Raw genomic sequence first — 11,119 nt, 5'->3', positions numbered from 1 at the left:
AATAGAATAATTTCTATAGGAAGAATTGTTGTTTTTTTCTTTTTAATAGGTACTGCAGAATATAAGAATCTCCTGTAGGAGACTAAGGAATCAAGAGTGCTGTTTGATTGAAATATTTGCTTTAAGGAATGCACAGAGGTATTTACCCTAATTCCCAAATATTCTGGCTGTGCCATTTGAGTTATGAGTTATAAGGTGGAAGGTGAACAGCCCCACTTTGCTTTCATTTTTTAAAATTTGATCTTGTGAATTTAATCACTCAGAATGTGACCCATTTCAACACTTGTCTCCCATTCCTCTTCTCCTCCCCCCTTTCTTCCTTCTCTCTCCTTTTCTTCATGTTTTTCTTCCTATTTAGTAAATACAGACCAAATACACAAATATTCTTAGTTAAAATTTTGGCTTTCCAGCATGTGTACTCAGCTGTAAAATTATCACGAGAAGCTATCCAGCAACATTTATGAGACTAATATATTGCAAAATAGTATATTGATTTCATAAGGACATGATATGTAGGCAGTTTCCTGTCTCTTCTATTACTTAATTTATATATTGCTTTATGTTATTTTATAATGGACTTCCACAAGTAAAAATTGCCACTGGTACACCGTGTAAATTGACTATTTTTCAGAATTTATACAGTTAAGAATTTAATTAATTAATTTCATTGAAATGGATTAAACTAATAACATAAAACCCTTGTTTGCTTTTTGGTATTAGATGCTTGATTGGTAATTTGGCAGATAGGACAGGTAGGGGAGGGTATTTCCTGACGGTTGACAATTCATTGAGTTGAGTGCCAACAGCAAATTTAAAATCCCTTCACTGCCGTTAATTAATTACCAGGAAATACCCAGCTTGGGTGGAGTTGGGTCATTATGCTTCTATTCCATGTAGAACTGTGACAGGTGAAAAAAACCCAAAATAACGTACAAAGTGGATCATACAAAGCTAGTAGAGAAACCTGACTGTATATTTGCTGTAGTTATATAGTAACACAAATACACAGATTTCCTATTCACAAGCAGAGCTCAGAGACCCAAAACCAGAACCTCAAGGTGCCTTTAGGTTTAGAACTGCAACGGGTATAATCAGGATGTATTTTACAATGGGGTAGCATTTTCTAAAGTGCACAAGTGAACAATTAAAATGTCTCCTGAATACTGCCTTCTAACTCCTGCTCTTTACAGATTCCATTTTATATCAAATTTAAGAAGTTTTTTACATGTTAATACTTCAAAGCAAGTGTATCTATTCACACAGGGTAAAATTAGGTTTCAGAAATTTTTGCCAGTATAATCAGGGTTGCTAAAGTATGTCTACGAGTTTTCTTCTGATATTTTAGGTTATGGTCTACAGTTGCTGATTTATTACTGTAAATTGCATTGCTAATAATGATGAAAGTATAGATAGTCCTTGATAGCAAATCATGTCTATTTATGATAACATTATTTTCCAATATATCAAAGGAAAAGGGAGGGGAGAAAAGATTTTTTTTAATTTTTTTTTTCCTTCAACACTCACTCTACCAAGAACTCCATATAATCATTAAACAAGAGAAATCTTATTTTTTATTAAAATAGACTCCTTAGTCGAAGATATGAGGAAGATGTGATTTAAGAGACTTTACGATGCAAAGATAGGAGAGATGTATTACCTTTTTTTTTTCTGCTTGTAGAAATCCAAATCAGATGAAGACTAAACACACAGAGAACTAGTTTTAGGTTCCTTATAATAATAGAATCATAGAATAGTTAGAGTTGGAAAGGACCTTAAGATCATCTAGTTCCAGCCCCCCTGCCATGGGCAGGGGCACCTCATCCTAGACCGTGTCACTGAAGGCTCTGTCCAACCTGGCCTTGAACACTGCCAGGGATGACACGATCTAGGGTGAGGTGTCCCTGCCTATGGCAGGGGGTTGGAACTAGATGATCTTAAGGTCCTTTCCAACCCTAACTATTCTATTATTCTATGATTCAACCAAATGCATGTGCAGATAGGAAAGTTATTTTAGGCAGTGGTACAGGAGGTGGAGGCATAAATGGGATGGAGGAAGAAAGGGGGAACTGTAAGAAATGTTCAGCAAAATAGTTCATTTCCTTATATTTATGAAATGAGTGAGTTCCCACACAGTATTTTTGACCAGAATTGTGTTATGTTTTTTGAAGAACCCTTGAGAATCAGTTGATATCAGGGATAGATAACTCATTGAGCCACAGGAACCTAGGGGTTTTTTTAAATAGAATGATTCAGATTTGTTTTTCCAGGGTGCAGTATCTGAGCAAAATTTTACCATGTTTAGGAAGAAAAGGAATTCTAATGTATCTTTAAAAACCTGAAGAATTTTACTGTTATTCAATGGCTAGTTGTTTAAATTTGAACAGTGTTTCCGTGGGACAGGAAAGAACTACTGATAAGAAACAATGTAAATCTTATGATTGTGAGCTTTTCAGTGATCACCCTAATAATTTACCTACTTTCATATCAGAATAAGATATCATGTACTCACAACTGAATTATGGATACTGTTGCATAAACTATATACAATGTCTTTCAAGCTTTTTGTTTAGATGATGTTTAAATATGCAGCTCAAATCCCACTATCACTGAAGTGAGTGATACAACTTCAAAGACAGCAAGAACACTCCCTCTTTATCTGATCTAGTAGAGATACAATGGGACAATGAATACAAGAACATTTTTGTTTCTTCAGATGTAAACTTAAGGATAAGATAGCAATGTATTTTGTTGCTCTGTTTTCCCTGTGGGACACACCTAGTAAATACTATAGTATATTTTTTTTAATGAAGATTAAATCGCACATGTTGTTTGTAACCCGTTAATTTTCAGGGGATTTCTTTCTAACTAGTTACCTAAATTACATTTTGGTGAAAAGCTGATATTATATGGCCTAAAACTCAGAGCTACTGATATCTTAGCCCTATCCAAAATCTTAGAATCACCAGTGATTAATATAATGCCATTTCTAGGTAATCTCTTACTTTATGGTAGACATGTTTAGGCATTCAGATGTGTAGACAAAAAAGAATCTTAAAGGGGCTGATATTAATTGCAATACATTCTCAATGAGGAAAACCGGCCAAGTATTTTACATTTGGTCTCTCTTACCAACACAGTTATCTCCTAGAAAATGCACAGGGAGCTCATCTGAGTACTATTGCAGATTAATAATAATTAATTGTTTAACTGAACTAAAGGCAAATTATTAGTATAATTTGCCTTTATTTATAATATATAATATTATAATTTTATAATATATAATTTGCCAAATTGTGGGATGCATTAGAGAAAAATGCCCTTTGAGTTTCTTGTAGGTGGGATTATTTATTTATTTTTTAACCTTTCCTTATTCAAAGTTGCTTTGGAACTAGTCAGAATAGCATGTTATCCCCTTATTATTTGGTTCCATTTTATTTTATTGCATCTATGCAGGGTAAAATAAGGATACTGTCCTTAATACATAGTGGTCAGACACCTTGACGATGCCCTTAAGAACTATTCCATTGGATTTGTGCAAATTGTAAGGAAATAAATTTACTTACAAATTGAAATGAAATAGGACTTAACTTATTCAGCGAGTAAGACCTATGTATTCCTTTTGAAAAATAAGAATACGTATCATAAGAATAATAAATAAAATAAGAATACATGATCAGTGTTTCTGCAAATAGATAAGAAGATGCATGTTTTTGAAGCCCGTGACACAGCTGGTCTGCCTGACTACTGTTTCACATGGCAAGAAGTGGAGCACTGGAAGATTACAAATTATGCACTTGACTATGACTTGATAAAATCCAGTTTGAACGCTGTGAGACTTTGAGGATAGAAGTGGTATACAGAAATATATCCTTTGTAACTTAGCCAGCACAATACCTGGAGCTACCATTACAGGAATAATAGTTCTCACTGTGAGACATTAAACAGGAAAAGATTCTAACATTGCAGAATTCTCACAGATTCTTACAGAATCCTTTGGTTATCTTAGCATTTTACTCCATTATTGCAAACAGAAGCATACTAGAAAATTAGATAACATATGGATTTTATTTATTATACCCTTTGTAATACAGTTGAGTCTGTATCTGATTCAGTTTGAAAATATAAATTGTTTTTTCATGTTATTTCAGTTTTCATTTTAAATACTTCTTTCATTACTTTGCTTTTTTAAATGATTTTCAATTCAACTTTCTTTATCATCTGCTACTGATAGCTTCTTTGTCTGAAGGAACTCTCCTTGCTTTAGAAACAATGGCAATTGTCTGGTATTAATTCTGATTTTTAAACAAAGCCAAACAGTAGCCTTTTTGCTGCCCAAATATTATCAGTATATTTATTGTATGCAGTAGAGAAGGCATCAGGCTTAATTTGGAGCTGTATTCTGCAGGATTATGGGTATGCATATGTGCATCAAACTTAATCCTACTGGAAATAAACAAACAAACAGAAGCAAGTCTTCACATCTTTGCATCAGTCTGTATGGCTCAAAGTATAAATTTACATTGATATTTCTGAGAAGATAGACTGTTTAGATTTTTCTTCCTTTTTAATGTTAGCTAAACATGTAAGGGCTATACTGAGTATTGGACTAGTTTTGCTGAAGAAATAAGTCCTCAAAGTAAACTCTAGACATAAGGATAATTTACCATAAAATACATGTATCTTGAAGAATGGTCAGAATGAAAGTTTTATGTAAGTGGGCTGTAAAAATCAATTGGCAATCAATCTTATTTCCCCATATGAAACATGTTCTTTTTACTCAAGTACAGAGGCAGAGACATGCTAGCTACGGTAAAAGCTGAAAATGAAAGGAAGAAATGCTTGAGGGTCTTGATTGTTTTACAAGTTCTATATTTGGTCACTTCCATACTTCCTTAATTGAAAATGGAATTTGCAATAATCGTATTTTGCAGGACTCAGATCCTGTTAGTGTATGTTAGACAATGTTATGAATTATATGACTGAATTGCATGTCAAAAGGCAGTGGGCAAATGTTTAATTTCTGATTCCTAATTGAGTTTAGGTGAGCACTGCACTGGAAGTGAACTGGAAGCTGCTCTGAGCCATGGATGTTGTGGAGTTGAACAGGTACAAAAAATCTGTCATTTGTGTCAATGCACAAACTGCTCTAGTTTCAGCAGCAAAAGTGAGTGGTATGTCAGTTTGAAATTTGAATGACTTCATTTCATGCAGTCCTTCCAGAGTGTTCATTAGGCCTTTGTGAGCACAGCCTTGATCCTTTGTATGACTCTAGAAAAATGTAGCTATTTATTTATGTAGCTTTCCTTCCAAGTCCTAAAAAGGCAAAGATGTCATATGATGGGTATATTATTCCAGGGAGAGATACAATTCATGACAATGGAGGACTTGAGTTTTAAACAATGCCTTGAACAGATTCCTCTGCTTCCTCTATCTCCTCTCACCACAATCCTTTCGTATGCTGATAAATATGAATTTTTAAATGGCAATGAAACTATAACCATCTTGACCATTATTTGGTTTGTTCCCAGCTTTTTTATACATTAATATCACTTCTTCATCCCAAATCAGATCCTAAGATTTCCCTCCCTAATTTTATTACTGATTCTAATTAACTTATCATTTACTCAGAATGTGAAGACTGATGATCTCAGAAGGGACATATGTCTCATCCTATTGCCCATGTTTTCTTGTTTTACTTTTTCAGTTATGTCATTCTCTGACACTTTTTCTATTGCATTCTCATCACTTTTCTTATCTCTTTTGACATTTGTTTCCTTGTGGCATTGCCTCATTCAGTACATTAGACCCTCTAGGTTCCTTGGCAGCTTCTAGATTAATTTCTTTTTTTTCCTCTATGTAAAGATTTTGTTTAGCCTTTGGTATATTTTCCATCTTATGCCAGTTCCTTTCCTTCAATTTCAGTTGTATATTGCTCTTTCAGTTGTATTAACAGTTCCCTGTGTCTACCAGATTGCATACTATTAGGATTTTTTCAGTCACTTTCTGGGATTTTGTATTCCTCTGTTTCTAGCACTTGTTGTTACATCTAGAATTAAATTGTTGTTAAGCTCAACTGCATTTGATTCAGGACATGCGTGAGTTTTAAACATACTAAGAGAGTTCACCTAATCAAAACTTATTTTTCAGGTAATTTCCCAAGGAAGGTTTTTTGCACACTCTCCACCCCCATATATGATTGGCCATTCTTCAACTGCTTTTTATAATTTCTTTAATTCATACAAAAATGTAACATAGTTTTCCATACCACTAGAATGTTTAACAGAAGTTATTGTCGAAGAATAATTTTTGAGATTGCCCGAAGTATGTACGGAGCTTGTGCTAGCCAAGAGAAGATATATTTCTCACACGAAACTCTGCTGATCTCTAGAGAATTACTTTGAACTCTACTTTCAGAAAGTCTCCTTTTCCCCCCTTGTTATAAGTTACATCTTAGCAATGTAAATTTTTCATAGGTTTATTAGAATTTCACAGAGTCTTCATGTGATTTCAATGTCAAAGGCATTGGTGATATTAAAGATTAGGAAAAAAACATAGCTAACCAGACATATTTATGGCAGAAAAGTATGTGAAAATATAGCAATATTCGACATTTTGTTGTTATTGTGTAAATACTACTAGTTGAGCAAAATTGCCTCATATTGATCAACTAACTCAAAATAAATACAACTTTAAGAGGAGGCAGGTTTAGTCTGACTTGTTACTAAAACAAAAGGAAATCTGTTTTGTTCAGAACTTCATGTTACAGTGGTTTACTGTCAGTGAATTAAATATGCTTAACGTGTCCTACAGTCTTAAAAGTAACATAACATGTTTCATATTAAGATAATGTAGTTTTTAACTAAAATATCATATATATATAAGAAATCAACAACTTTTCCTTAATTAAGACTAAGAAAAGTCAGTAGAATTTATAAGCTAGGCTTAAATTCAAATAATATTGCAAAAAAGAAAAAAACACAACCAAACAGCAAAGAGCTGCACTTCCCTATGGTGGGTATAAACTTACTCTTCTAAATTGCAGTAAAATGTCAGTGATGTTCATTGTCTGAAGTGGGTGATGCTGCGCAGTAAACCGATCTTTACATATTGCCCGAATCTTCCAAAGTGAAACAGACCAGACCAAGTTTCATGAGTAACTTCTGTTTTGTTTCACAGTCTCATTAGAATTGGAAGGGAACTCTGGAGATAACCTTTAATTTTTTAAAATATTGTATGCATTTCTGCAAATGTGGTATTTTTTTCTATCTTTATTTTTACCTAATTGTGGGACAAGTGAAATGGCAGTCCAAAAGTTGGAGAAAGATGAATCAGAATCTATTAGTGAAGCAGTTCTACCTTTGTATGGCTGCATTTCCTTGCTCTGAAGATGTACTAGACGAGAAGAACCGTGGCTAAAAATAACATTAAATTTGGCGTCTGTACCAGAGTACGTCTAAGCTACCCTGAGGTACATTCATTAGAAATGTACTAGTTTCAAATTCTTCATTGCTTTAGCTGGAGTTTATTAGGGTTTTTTTTGTTCGAGTTCTTATTTTTCTTTCATAAATATATCTATCTTCTGCAGTGTTTAATTTACCCTCTATATTTTTGTGTTTGTATATTTCTTTTCTAAGTTTTTTAAAAGGAGCTAATGATTTTATTGCTACAGAAAAGAAACTGCAACAACTGTTATGCAGCCTTCATGTTTGGTTTCAATGTGGCTGGTTTTAGCTTTTGTCATTTCTTCCTCTGTCATTGAGCTTTCACAGTGAGAAGGTGGACTATACAGTAAGCTATAACTATGAATCCTGTGGAAAGGCAGGGGTAGTAAAGGATAAACATAGTATCCTATCAAGAAGCACTGCTTTGTAGGCAAAAAAAGTTCTCACAGATCAATATTTGACAAAATTTATTGTGTGTATGTTCAAAAATTGTTTCTAGCAGCAGTAGCACAGTTCTCTTGTTCCTGCATTGGGGCTATATCTTGTCATCTTATGTGCTGATTTCACATTGACTTCTGTTCATTTTGTTTGTGCATGGCAATGAATTTGCATTGGCAGTACTGAAATTTGCAAGGGGGAGGCCATATACCAACTCATCCCAGGAATCCATAGCAAATCCAAAGGGTGCGTAATTCTTCACAGTGTAGGCAGGAAGGTCTTGTCTAGGGTTCACATGAAGCAAAAGTAGACATGCTCTGAAGAAAACTAAATAATGAAGACAATTCTGAGAATATGTTACGTGAATTTGTCTCTGTGTTTGTTTGTCGTATGTGTAAGCATGAAATAAAAAAGAGAGTGTCTGAATGAGCACTGTTGTTAAGAAAAGCAAAACTCACTGTGAAATAAGAAACAAGAACTAAAGAACTAAAACTAAGAAATAAAGGGTAAGCAGGTGCAGAGCTTGGAAAAAAAAAGAAAAAAAAAGTTTATTTAAACATTTTAAAATTTAAAAACAAAGATTTAGAAGTAAATCTGTTTCCTTATGGTTCTGAAGAACCAGAATATAATTTACACTGATTTACTCCTCTCCTCTTTGATGCATCTAACTGCCAAGTTACAACTGGCAGTGATTAATTTTGATGATGGGATAGTAATTTTCCTCTGATTTTGAATTGTCTTTTTTATATAGGTCTTCCTCATGTAGGCAGTTCAATAAGGATTTAAGGATCTTTATCTATTGTAGGCTTTAGCCTTAAAAAATTAATGCTGTGATGAGTATTTCCGGTGTTATTACTAAAACAAATGATCATTTAAAAGACCCAAACAAAATCCAAGCCACTAAGGAGCTGGACATATATGGAAAGTAAGTGCTTCTGCCATACAGAATTTATATTTTGAAGGGACCAAATAGAAAGGCAAATGTTATTATTTCATTTAAGAATATGAGATGAAGAACAGAGCAATGAAGTGAGTTGCCTAATGGTTTAGGTTTAAGCTAGGAATAGAATCCAGACTGCCTGATTTCCCTGGCAAGGCATTAAACATTACCTCTATAAAATAAATTAGAATGAATCATAGAATGATCAGGATTGGAAAGGACCTTAAGATCATCTAGTTCCAACCCCCCTGCCATGGGCAGGGACACCTTCCACTAGACCAGGTCGTGCTCCAAGCCCCGTCCAACCTAGCCTTGAACAGTGCCAGGGATGGAGCAGACACAGCTTCTCTGAAAAATCTGTTTCAGTGTCTCACCACCCTCACAATAAAGAACTTCTTCCTTATATCCAACCTAAATCTCTCCTGTTTTAAGTTTGAAACCATTACCACTTGTCCTGTCATTACAGTCCCTAATGAAGAGTCCCTCTCTGGCATCCTTGCAGGCCCCCTTCAGATACTGGAAGGCTGCTATTTTAATATGTTTCCTTTATTAAAAATAGACTTTCTACTATATTTTTTCCTGGTTCTAGTTAAATCTTATAAAAACTAATTACTTGCAATGAAACCACATGGGTAGTATTTGTAAAAGAGAAACATATCTATATTTGCAGTATAGGAGGGATAGATAGAACCACTAATCATGTTAATGTTTCTTCGTAACTCCTCTTATACAATTGCATTTTCTGCTGCTTGTAACTTCATAAAACTTTGATTTGGGGGATTTGTTTTCTTTTTTAGATGTCTGTTTCAGTCTGAGGTTTTATTAAAAGCATATAGCCAAAATGGTTTAGACATTTCCAAAAAGCTGGAAATTGGTGCTGAATATCAGAAGAATTTCAAATATCTCCAGTCCGTTTGAAATCTCTTCAGAGATTATTGTTAGCATTGATGAAAAGGTAGGTGGTTTTTATTTGGTTGGTTGTTTTGGGATTTGTTTGGTATTGGTTGTTTTTGTTGTTGTATTTTGGGGGGGGTTGTTTGTTTTGGTTTTTTGGGTTTTTTTTGTTTGTGTGTTTTATTTTTTGGGGTTTTTTAATATTCACAGTTCAATGAGGTTTTAACTGTAGTCCATTCCAGTAAAAGCCCAAAGTCCGTTTTTACTGTATTTTAACAAGTGCTTTCTTTGGTAGTGTATCCAACCTGAAACATTATTATTATTTTAGATTTCCATTATGGTTGTACACATAGCCCTCAGTCAACTTGTGAGTGTGCTGTGCTGAATGTAATACAAGCACCGTCAGTATCTGCTGCAAAGACTCATGAAATTCTGAAAGTACGTCCTAAGCCCTCTCAAAAATCCAGGCCTTTCAGTGGCAACTCAGAGACAGATCCCCTAGATGATGATAACTAAATTAATTTCAATGTCAAAAAAAAAATTCAGAGTAGTTCAACTATTTCTGTTGTTCTGAGCTTTTCAAGTGGTGATAAGAGACCTCATGGATTCTGTATTAATTTCTTTAAGTACTGTATTTATGGCAGTGGTGATCAAAACTTCAGGGTTCATGTATGGTGTTCCAAGTTAGATTCACTTCTTTATAGATAGATATATATTACTACTTAGCAGGAGCAGGAGGAGTCACCTTTGACTTCTTTTTGTTTTTCTTTTTTTTTGTTTTTGGTTTTTGGTGGTTTAGTTGGTTTTTTCTGTTTGTTTTAACCATTCTCTTGTTTTCAGAGCATATGAATTCCTATGAGGTTTGCAATAATTTTAAAATTTTGACTTTTCTTAAAGATAATGTGATCAAGTCTCCTGTGATATACACAATTCATGCAATGGAACATTGGGCTGCTGCTGTAAAAGTTAAAGAACTGAAGAAATCAAAACAGCCAGGTAAATGGTATCTTATACTGTCAAAGACCGAATTGCAATACTTTATGATGATGATTAAGTTCATAATCTGAAGTAAATCAGATAACTGCACTGGAGCTACACTGACCCAAACTGTAAATGTTTTGGTAATTTCCATAAATTATGCCCTAGTTTCCAGGCACTTCTGGTCTGAGTTTTATATATCGAAGCCTAACCAAGTAAGTTTTGGCTGTTCTGAGAGATGGTATCATAAAGTCTTGTCACTCCCAAAACATCTTACACTGAGAGGTGAAATGCATTGACTGAAGTATATAGCACAGTTTGTAAGACATTTATTGGAGATCTAGGCTCTGCTTTCTCTGCCATTATGAAATAGAAGTATTCATACATTTATGGAAACTCTTCTAATGATTTTTGCAAAGTGGAACAG

The sequence above is a fragment of the Psittacula echo genome (assembly GCF_963264785.1).
Source record: "Psittacula echo genome assembly, chromosome: 20".
Lineage (NCBI taxonomy): Eukaryota > Metazoa > Chordata > Aves > Psittaciformes > Psittacidae > Psittacula > Psittacula echo.
This window is presented reverse-complemented; position numbering follows the sequence as displayed.